This window comes from Callorhinus ursinus, unplaced genomic scaffold, assembly GCF_003265705.2.
Source record: "Callorhinus ursinus isolate GAN/ISIS: 27379988/994484 unplaced genomic scaffold, GSC_fseal_2.0 scaffold7, whole genome shotgun sequence".
Classification (NCBI taxonomy): Eukaryota; Metazoa; Chordata; class Mammalia; order Carnivora; family Otariidae; genus Callorhinus; species Callorhinus ursinus.
The window spans coordinates 57,739,716-57,749,877 of NW_027397069.1; the positions used below are offsets into that span (position 1 = coordinate 57,739,716).

Below are 10,162 nucleotides of genomic sequence, written 5' to 3' on the forward strand. Positions count from 1 at the left end.
TGCTCCTGGCCGTAAGGCAGTTCTTGGGAAGAAAGGCTTGGCAGGAAAGCCAGAGGGCGAGAAAGCCACCAGGTGAGCAAGAAGCTAGGTGATTGCACGCGGGCGTAAAGTGGGGCGATGACTACACCTGTGGGCCAAAGGTAACGAGATGGCAGGACATTTGTGCACGGAGATCCAGGAGGGAGCCCCGAGGAGGTAAGGGAAGAGGCGGCCGGCTGTGTAAATGGAAGGGGTCAGAACCGAAAGGGCTGTGGCCGCACACCCAGGGACGACCGATAGAGGAGCCGAGGCGGCAGCGGGGCGGGCCGGGTCAGAGCGGCCAAAGCAAGGCGGTCGCAAACTGATTTCCGCCCGGCCAAGGAAGAAAGGCCAGGCCAGAGGCTGCGCTTCTTTTCCTGGGAGGCTGAAGGGAGCCGAGGACAGGGACGTGCCAACTGCCACACAGCTGGGGAGGTAAACAACTGGCCAGATGTTTTAGAGACAACCTGCGCGGCAACCCGACCATATGGCAGGTATCAGGACTGGGGCACAAGCAGGGGCCAACCCCCGGCGCTCACGCTGGCGTTTGCGAGCCCCGGCGCGGTCTGCGCCCCGCGTGCGTGCCAACGTGTGCGACGCACGGAGGCGCAGGACGCAGGACGTGGAACCCCAACGTGGCTCCTGTTGCCGGAGAGCGAAGTAGGGAACCTGGTGACAAAGCAAGAGCCTGGCAGAGAGGTGAGAGAGGGAGTTCGCAGGAGCCCGTCGCAACCCGAAGCTCGATGTTCCGTGCTGTGATTGATGAGTTGTGGTTCAAGGGTGGAGCCATTTTAGAACATCCTGTTCCTGTCAGCTCGAGGAGCCGGAGGCATTAACAGCCCGGTGATGCGGCCTCCGGTTAGCTCTTTTGGAAGACTGGCCGTTTCAGCCCGTTTCAGCATTCTGTGACCGTGGGGCGGAGAATTCTTGGCACAACTCACAGAGGTCCAGCTCGTTAACAGCCTCTCATTTCCTCCCCTCCAAGAGAGTTAGCCACGGGGGTTTTTCAGTCCGAAGGCAGTGGCCTTGAAGGTTGTGGAGGGCAGTTGCTGGCGAAGAAGCTAGCTGCGGGCCCTGGGCCCTGAGCCCACCGCGGGCTGGAGATGGGGTGCGTTCTGGCCGGCAGTGGCAGGTTCAGGGCCCTCTGCGGCCATCCCTATGGTTCTGTCCAATCTCAATCGAGTGAACTTCCCTCCCTCCCTCCAAAGTGTGAACTCAGGGAATGAGACTCAACATGGGAGGGAAGTAAAATAAAAGAGCTAGCAAGTTAACACCAACAGAAATTTTAGCTCACAAAATCAAGACTCGGGTGGTGCAAGGTGCCCTCAATTACCGGCAAGTCCAGTCCTCACTGAGCAAGTTTGTAGAATAGACATTAGTAATGGGGAAAGAAGGGAATGAGGGAGGGGGAAAAAGTGTCTGGAATGTGAGAGCACAGTGGAGGGCGGCTGAGGTGGACGGGGAGAAACAGGAAGTGCGAGCCGATGGCCAGAGGTGAGGGCCGGTGACCCGCGCGCCAGTGCAGGGGCCCCCTGGGTGACAGAGGAGGCCAGTGTCCTGTGGCCAGGCTGGGTAGGGGAGTGAGGACTGGAGGTAGGCAGGGTGCGGAGGGTGTGGTGGTTAGGGCGCCACTTAGAAGTGGATTATTAACAGGGACCCAGAGCTTGTGTTGGGGAGTTGGGGGAGGGCTGCACTTTCCTTGGGAATTGGGAAAGAGGCAGAGGACACAGGGCTCAGGAGAGCTGCTGGACATTAAGAAGACCGAGGAGATCTTGTTGAAATGGAACCACTGGGTCCCCATCTAAACTTTCTTGCAGGATGAGTAGAAAATATGGCTTGAGGGGCCTTTGCCTAGAGAAGACCCTTGATAGTTTCTTCTTCCCTTCCCCTTTTCCCCCCTCGTTCTCACTTTCAAGATTGAGAAAATGCTTTGCCAGCAAATCTGACACTGTCTGGTTCCTTCAGCTCCATATAATGTTACCTTTTGTGTCACTGTGGGCATCTTGCAAACAAGTTCAATGACGGGGATTCCACCTGCCTCTTTCCCCACCGACGCGCTCAGCAATGATTTCTCTTGTCTGTATTCTGTGCTCTTCCCAAACTCATCAGCAGCACTGAGGCTAGGGGCCATTTGCAATTAAGTGGGGTCAATGTTTATTAGCTCTAGGCAAAGGTGTTAGTTAGCCTTCCGGGTGTGTTAGGGGAGGGGTAAAAGATGGGGACTTAATTAGGCTCATTTGATGAATTCTTTTTAAGTTTTGCATTCTCTCCAACTATATGTTTGTTCCACAAACACGCACTGAACATCAGTTTTGTGCAATATACTGTCCTGGGTTCTTGGGCTTGCAAAGACGAAAGCCACCCCGGTAGCTCCGTTCTTTTCTCTTTGCTGCTGGGTTTCCAGGGAGCATCTGGGGAGCTTAACATCTAGGAATGGACAATAAGGCATTTTCCTGAATAACCATAGCCTAAAGCAGAATGGGATAAGTACACTAAGAGGTGTCTCGATTAAATGCTTGGGAGTTCATAGGAGGAGAGATTTAGCATGCATGTTGAAATTGTATTCAAGTACAAGTTGTACTGGGAGGAAATAAATAACCTATTCACTTCATAGTAATATAATAAATAAAATATTATTGACATAGTTGGCAATACTATTTAGGCGTTGCGAAAAAGTCTGATGTATAAATAATGAGGTGTTTGTGGAACCACAGGATCTAGGATGTTAGCAGCACTGCAGGCAAGCTTGAAAGACATCCAGTTCAATCTCCTTATTTTGTGGATTTACAAACAGATGTCCAGATAGGTTAAGTCAATTGCTCAAGATCAGAGAGCTCGTTTTCGGCCAAGGCAGGAGAAGAGGCCAGGGCTCGCTCGCTGTTCACACTGGGGTGGTGACATCAGCCACAGTCCTGTCTCAGCTGAACGACTGCTCTAAAAAAACCCTCATCCCATTTGGGAGAGTTATATCCTGATCCCAGCTTTCTTACCACAATGCCAGTAAAGCTTTTTGTCTTCTTACAGAATGCAGTGAATGGGACAGTACTTTGCTGAGGCCTCATGGGCTGGAGTATGAGTTGCTTCTCTAATTATGTTCAAGAAAATGTTGAGAAGTTTCAAGGAGAGCTCTGACTGCCTTGGACCCCCGCTTCCCATCCTGTCTCCCCTCTGCGGCATGCCCAGCCCCTGCCCCACCTTCTCAGGGATCCGCTCCCCCACTCTGCAGCCATGTGTCCCCCACTCACACGACCCAAGAAGGGAAAGTCAGCCAGTCGGCTTGTTCTGTCTCTGTCCATCTCTGTGTCTGTCGTCCTGTCTGCCAGGTAGTCCCTCTCTATCCGTTGGTCAGTCTCTCCTTCCGTTTGTCTTCCTGTCTGTCCTTCTTTCTCAGTTCTTCTCTCTCACTCTTAAGAAATGCGTGATTTTCCTCTCATCACATTTGTACTACTCTCCTAGCTTAATTTCCAGTTTTGGCTCTCCCATAACAAAAGTTAGCCTTGGCCCCAATTCTACATCCTGCCTGCGTTGCAGAGTCTGTCTGACTCCCTGTTTCTGGCTCAGTCTTGCCACAGACCCCGGCTCCTATCCCCCTGCACCACATCCGATCAGCTCCGTCCAGCTCTTCTCCCCCAGCTGGCTGGGCAGCAGGCTCTTTCTTTTGGACCGGTTGTACCAGACCAGAGTTCTTTGTACAAAGGATGGCCATCTGCAGTTGTCCTTAAAATGTGATTTATGAGGGATGTGCATGGCTCTGTGTCTCTGCATTCCACTTGGTCACTTCGTCAGGACTCCGCCTGGCAAATTGCCCCTTCTTCCATGATGCCAGCCGTGAGTGACTGTGCCCTCCTCTCATCCCGGCCCGTTGGTTGTGATGCTCCTGTGGCACTTCTTCAGCTCTGCCTTGGGCCACAGCAAGGTCTGCCAGTTCCTTTCTGGCGCTAGAATGGAAGTGACCACAGGCTAGGAACCCTGTCTTGAGCATCTTAATGAGGCTCTGCACACTGTCTCGCACACAGACGGCTCTGAAGAAAAGGCAGATTCTGGCCTTGTTTCAGTTGGGCAAATTTGAAAAACTTGCAGGATTCCTTTTGGGGGTAAAAATCTACTTGGAGGAATAGGGCAAGGGTACATGCAAAGGGTACCGTCATAAAATCACATAGGAGCAACCATGACACCACCACCACTGCCATCACTTATAGAACCTTTCTGCCAGCCACTATTCTAAAGCGCTAAGTAGACTTTTGTCTCCTTTAATCCTGGCAACAAGCCTTATCTGCTCTCTCCTTTTCACAGATAAAGAAATGGAGCCCCAGAGATCGAGATAGTTACCCATGTCCACAGACGCGGTAAGTGGAAGAGCTGGGTTTTCAACCCAAGGGTGTCAAATGCCAAATCTGATCTACATTGTGGGTAGGCACTGGTAGAATGATGGAGGGATCTTCCTAACCTCTCACTCAACCAACATATAAGAGCGCAAGCTCTCTTGGGCAGCCATTTTGTTTTTAAATCTGTTTATTTTCCTCCTTGGTCTACTCCGTGGCGTTACCACACAGCTGGTAGTACGCATTTTTTTTTCTTCCAGATTTAAAATACAAAACACATCATTAATTGCTCCACTTCTAAAGCTTATGTCATACTCTTTGATCCCTGGCATCAGGATTGTCATTAAAACGTCTCTTGGACTCGTTCCCCATGACATTCTAGTCAGGGTTCTTGCAGCGTAATTCCACTTGCTGATGTTTTCCCTTGCGTTGCATTTTGGATGATGAATGGTCCCCTGATGCTCCTAGAATCTGCCTTCTCGCCCTCGGGCACTGACTGTGTGGGTCTTCTTTTTCCCTTTTAAAGGCCCTGCTTGCCTTCTGGAATGGTTGGGGCTCAGAACCGCTTGCAGGCAAAGCACCTCTGGATGTTTCAGTTTGCCTCCACCCCATTGCCCCTGCTTATCTTCTTCACTCTGGCTCCTCCGTTCTGCCCCCTCGCAACCTCTGCTTTGCAGAATGGGCCCCATTCTCCAGCCTGTTGTTGGAACCTGCAACACCTCGCCCAGTCTCTCGTCCTTTCTTTTGAGGCTTCCTCTGAAGTTTCCATCACTTGACCCGTTCACACAATCTCTTCCTTGTCTCTCGTCTTGGCTGAGGCAGTTCCTCAGGTCTGTTTTCCTCAGGCCCTTGGGAAAGGGCCGTCCATTTCAGTCAACGTGCTTTTATTTAGCCTCTTCTGTATGCTATGCTGTGTGGTTAGAGGGATGGATGACAGAGTCCTAGAATTCTTTTTTTTTTTAAGATTTTATTATTTTTATTATTTATTTGACAGAGAGAGAGAGCCAGCGAGAGAGGGAACACAAGCAGGGGGAAGTGGGAGAGGGATTAGCAGGCTTCCCGCTGAGCAGGGAACCCGATGATGATGCGGGGCTCGATCCCAGGACCCTGAGATCATGACCTGAGCCGAAGGCAGATGCTTAATGATTGAGGCACCCAGGCGCCCCAGAGTCCTATAATGCACAGCTTCCCCACCCTCACTATCCCCCATCAGAGTAGCACATTTGTTATAATTGATGAACCTAGATGGACGCTGCATAATCCCCCGAAGGCTGCAGTTTGCATTAGGATTCACTCTTGGTGGTGTACATTCTATGGGTTTGGGCAAATATATAATGACATGTATCCACCATTGCAGTACCATTCAGAATAGTTTAACTGCCTTAAAAATCCTCTGCATCTCAGAGGAGGCTGGAACACAAATAATCACAATACAGTTTGGACAGTGTTGAATTAGAGATATGAAAAGAGAGTGTCCAAGCACAAAGGAGGGGTAGCTAATGCACAGATGTTTTTTTGGGGGGGGCAGGTAAAAAATTTTAGTTCTATATATTGGCAGAGGATAAGAGTCTTGTGAGGCATAGGAGGCTGAGGGGCCACCCTAAGCAGGGTCACACAGGCGTGTTTGAGGGAATGCACAATGTGGTATATTGGGGGTAGTTAAGAGAGAACTCTACAGTCCCATAGATGGAAATGGAATTCTGACCTCATCATCATGCTTCCTGTGTGATCTTGGTCACATGACTGAGCCCCTGTAAACTTCAGTCTCCTCATCTGTAAAATGGGGGAGGATAATAGTACTTGTTCATAGAGCTGCTCTGGGGGTTCAGTGGATGCATTTAATTAGCCCAGTGCCTGGCCTCCGTGTGTGGATCTGAATGTCAGCCAGTGGTGTCAAAGCAGAAGGGATGCTGGGAATGGTCCTCGAAAGGCAGATTGTAAAGGCCCTCGCTCCACAGGAAGGAGTTTGAACCCCTCCTCTAAGTCAGTGACTTTCAGTGTTGAGGGCACATGAGAATCACCCGAGACTTTGTTAAAAGGCAGATTTCTTAGTTCTTTCTCCAGAAATTCTCTTTCAGTTGGTCTTGGCTGGGCCCAGGGATCTGTACTTTTAATGGCTCTGATGTGAGGGGTCCTGATCACACTTTGGACTAGGTCACCGGGAGATCAGAAGGCTTCTCGTAATATCTCTACAAAATGAATCAAGAGTTGACAGATGCAGAGACTGCAGAGAGAGGTTTAGGACTTCCTTAAGGTTGGGCAGCAAATCGGTCCGTGGAGCTGGAGCCAAACCCTGGGCAGGCTTCTGGACTCTGAGCCCAGGCTCTTTCTGCTTTATTCTGACACCAGTCACCCAGTGCCGAATGAAAGCCCAACCAAACCCCTGGTTGCTGCTGTAAGCCCAGTAGCAGCCAGGGGTTTGGTTGGATGGAACAACGCGTGTGCTCTGGCAGGAGGGAACAGGGCTGGATGGAACAGCGTGTGTGCTCTGGCAGGCTCAGATTCAATGAGGGGCCTGTGCTGTCACTCAGCACGTGTGAGCTGCACACATGCAGTCAGCACTGCCCTCCTCCCTCCCCCGACTACTCTACAGATTCAGAGTAAAAATGCTTATAAATGTCCACGTCCTGGAACCGGGCTCCTTGTAGCTCTAACAGCACAGATTCTCGGAAAGGTGAAACCAGGCACCCCTTTGGGAGAGGGCTTTTTGCAAAAGAGCCCGAAGTCCTCAGGGGGTCTCACCAGAGGCTTCATTCTGGGTGTTGGGGGTGCTCTCCTATCTGCTTGGCTTCCAGGGAGGACTGTATTTTATTTTCTTGTGTCCTGCCTGCCCTCTCCTGGTTCCTAGGGCTGTAAGAAATTGTCTCCACCTCTTATTGGAGGGGCCCCTTGCCTTTTGGTGGCCAGGACTAGTTCTTTGAGCTACCTGGACAGCTTTCATTATCACCAGGCTTACAAAGAGAACCCTCCCCCTGCCCCCTTCTTCTCCAAGAGGATCCTGAAGACATTAATTGAGGTCAGTAGGCCCCTGGTCACAAAAAGCTGTCAGTAAATTCTGCATTAGGAGTCCCTGCTCTGGTTTCCAGTTTGTTCTTAAATCCTCCAAATCAGCCAGCCCCTCCTCAAATACAAAAACTTTGAGTGCTTGAGTAGCCAGTACCTCTTTTTGACTTTTGGCTTTTCCTGGCAAAAATATTTGAGAGCAAATTTATGGGATTGGCTGGATGCTCCCTCTGTACCCTCCCCCACCAGTGCCTTTCAGTGGAGGGTGGGGGTGGGGGAAGGGGTGAAACCCCATATGAAGTGGCCACAATGGAGCCGAGAAAGGACCAGCTGCATTGGCCCCAAGTCATGGACAGAGCTTATAAACTAAGTGCTGAGGCAGCTGTGAAGACCGTGGCCTCAGAGAGCTGTTGACGCTGAGTCTGGAGCTGACGCGGGCCCTTGTTGGGGCCAGTTACCATGGCCAGCTCTAAGCTTCCTGGATGCTCAAGGCTTCACAGAAATGGTACATCAAGTTTCCCAATCCCACTGTGGCTACAAAAGCAGAGGCATTTCTGCACTTTTCCAGAGAGACTTGAGAGAGCAGGGGGCCCAGAGGTCTCCCTCTCTGTCCACTTTGATGGTAACTGGAGCGCCCCAGGAGTCAGCGACCCTCCCGCATCTCACTCCCTGCTGCCAAATCATTTCTGCTCTCAGGCTGACGCTAAACAAAACAACCTGGTACTTTAGATGCATTATCTCAAATCATAATCGGCTGGGGAGTTGCTCCCCTATCCCCATTTTACATACAAAGGCTAAACGAGTGACCAGAGCAACTGCGCAGCTAGGCTTCCCCTGCAGGTTGGCGTGAGTCCTGCGCTGGTGCTGTTCCTGCACCCACGATCCCATGTTGTGTTGTGTCCCCCTGGAGTGAGAGTCAGGTCATTATCCTGGGTGACAAGGAGGTTGCTTGGTAACCTAAACCAGTGGAAAAGCATGAACTGCAGCTTGACAGATTACTCAGGATAAATTGGTCCCAGTCCTGGGCATGTGCCGTTCTGGACATTCCCAGAACTCATGGAATTACTTGGAAAGAAGGCGGTCATAGGGAATTAGAGCCAAAAGAGAGAGAAAGTGCTGGAACTATATGTTGACAAGAGTTTGTCTCATTAAATATGTAGGTTTTAAATTACACTTGCCTCGTGATTTCATGCCTGCTGGTGCCACCACCCGAGGCTTCAGCGCTGGCAGCTCAGCTTCCCCAGCTGTTCACATGCCAGGAAGGGCAGTATCTGGGGGCACTTGCCAGGGGCCAGGGCACTTGGGACCAGAGTGAACTTACCTTCAATGATCGAGCAAGTGGGACTTGGAGTCAACGTTATTATTATCGTAGGTTCCACTTTTGACTCGTATTTTGATAGCTGTGATTCCCGGAGAACACCCATAGTATCATCCTCCCCAGATATCTTCAAGTACATGCTCCACGCTATCCATGTTGTGAGTGGGATTAAGGAGTGGGCACTGATTAGATCTACAGGCTCTAAACCTGATGTGCAGCAGAATCTCTGGGAGAACAAACAAACAGAAACAAACAAACCCCGAACAATCCAGGAACAGACAGAGTCTCAAGTCTTGCCAAGCCCCGAGATGGGTTTGGTAGAGAAATTATGATTTTGAAACCCAGCCAGGTCATCATTCTGGCACATAGCCAGGTTTACGAGATCTTGAGTGAACTGTCTTGGGCAAACAAAGGAATTCTAGTTTTTTTATTTGCCAGCTTTTTTAATTTCCCGTCTTTGAAATGAAAAGGTAACCTTAACCAAACTTCTAGAGTCAAGGTGATAGCAAAATGACATATTTCGGTTGGAAACTTGGAACATGAGGACCTTGAAGAGAGCAAAAGAATAAGCATTTTCGTAATCATGATGCCATTTGGGTTGAAAGTAGGAGGTCTCAGTAATAATAATAGCTGGCTAGGAACATGGGTGGGTCCCTTCACCTTTCCCCACCTACAAAATGAAGAGCTCATCCTGTGTGATTTCCGAGTTCCCTGCTAGGTCGAAAATTCTGTGACGAGAACCTCTGCGCTCTGGAATATCCTTTTATGTCCAGTGTTTTAAATCAGATTATCAGATATTTATTGAACACTCACTATGTGTCCAGGAACTGAAATTCTTTGAAAAATTGGTTCTGGGGTTTAAAAAAAAAAAAGGCAGGGGAGGGGAGTGGGAGCAAGGGAGGGACAGAGACTAGGGAAGAGAAATAGATAGAGCTCAGTGACTAAGAATTTCTGACCTTTAATACTGCCTCACTTTCTTGCTTAGGGCCATTTTGTGTGGTTCAAGTGCAGGTTGCGGCGAGACAATGGACTGAAAGCAGCAAACAAATGTAAGTGAGCAATGGTAACTGTGTTGCTCAGCCCTTTGGATGGCAAATATTGCTAGGTGATAAAAAGCACTAATGCATCAGGTGCTAATCTGGTGCTAAAATGCTGCTTCAGGAAAAACACATTCCCAGAAAGGAAATACTGGCGATTTGACTGACAAGAACAGCTGGAGGCCCCTCTCTTCGTCCAGATAGGAAGCAGGAAAAAATAAAAAAGAAGTCGTAAGTTATACAGAAGACACTGGTGTGGCCTGTGTCTCTTGAATGTTCTTGTTGCTGAAGGTTTGTGAAGGTGTTGATTATATTATTTCTCAACTGCCTTCGGGGCTCAGGTTCTGGGTGTTATGAACTGTGAAAGTCTCAGGGCACTCAGTGCAGTGGTCCAGGGTGGGGCTTTCCAAATGGCTTTCAGAGTTTCACAGAAGTGCTGAAGGTGGGGGGGGGGGGGGGGGGGG

At 50.0% G+C, this 10,162-nt stretch overlaps 1 long non-coding RNA gene across 1 annotated transcript in view; it reads left to right on the forward strand.

Annotated features, from left to right (window-relative positions):
* The first annotated feature begins 662 nt into the window (after window positions 1–662).
* The window catches only part of LOC141373121 (uncharacterized), a 13,650-nt gene continuing 4,150 nt past the window's right edge, over window positions 663–10,162 (forward strand). The window contains exons 1-3 of the long non-coding RNA XR_012378812.1: window positions 663–717; window positions 4,312–4,364; window positions 9,647–9,710. This is a non-coding gene — a long non-coding RNA (uncharacterized lncRNA). The remainder of the gene's footprint in view (window positions 718–4,311; window positions 4,365–9,646; window positions 9,711–10,162) is intronic.